Source organism: Penaeus monodon, chromosome 19 (genome assembly GCF_015228065.2).
Source record: "Penaeus monodon isolate SGIC_2016 chromosome 19, NSTDA_Pmon_1, whole genome shotgun sequence".
NCBI classification, from domain to species: Eukaryota; Metazoa; Arthropoda; class Malacostraca; order Decapoda; family Penaeidae; genus Penaeus; species Penaeus monodon.
In genome coordinates this window covers 16,885,009-16,885,687 of record NC_051404.1, presented here as the reverse complement: position 1 = coordinate 16,885,687, position 679 = coordinate 16,885,009, and the positions used below count along the sequence as shown (strand labels likewise).

Sequence of the window (679 nt, the reverse complement as noted above, 5' to 3'; positions counted from 1 at the left end):
ATACTCTTCATTCTCTTCATTCTCTGAACCTGTAAATCTGAACGTTCTCTCGGTTTGTCCATTTCGCATACTCTATCCATATTTTCGCATTTGATCTGCCCGTTCCAGACTTTTCCCCAATTGTCTAATTCGCACACTTCTCTCAGTTGGCACTCTTCCCTACTATCGACTTTGTTTATATCTTCGCATTGATCCATGCCGTAACTTTTCCCCACGACCGAATTTACCCAAAGTATCCATCGGTTCTAATTCGCATCGAACTCCTTCTATCTTATTTACACTTACATTCTCTCCTATCTTAACTTTACTTAAATTATCTTCCCTTGATCATTGCACTTAAATTCTCTCCTTATCTTGCCGATTCATCCATCTCCATCTGTTATTCGCACTCTAAATACCTCTTTCCCTATCTTATCCACACTTTACATTCCTCCTCCCTATCTTATCCGCACTCTAAATTTTTCCTACCCATCTTATCCGCATTCTAAATCTTTCCTCCCATCTTATTTCGCACTCTAAATTTCCTACCCATCTTATCCGCATTCTAAATTTCCTCCCATCTTATTCGCACTCTAAATTTTTCCTACCCATCTTATCCGCATTCTAAATCTTTCCTCCCATCTTATTCACACTCTAAATTCCTCCCCCCCCCCCCGTCTCATTCGCAGATTCTTTCCTT

At 40.1% G+C, this 679-nt stretch overlaps 1 protein-coding gene across 1 annotated transcript in view; it reads left to right on the top strand.

Annotated features, from left to right (window-relative positions):
- The window catches only part of LOC119585344 (proton-coupled folate transporter-like), a gene marked incomplete at its 5' end in the record, with an annotated part of 11,668 nt that overhangs the window by 7,432 nt on the left and 3,557 nt on the right, over positions 1-679 (top strand). The window lies entirely within an intron of this gene.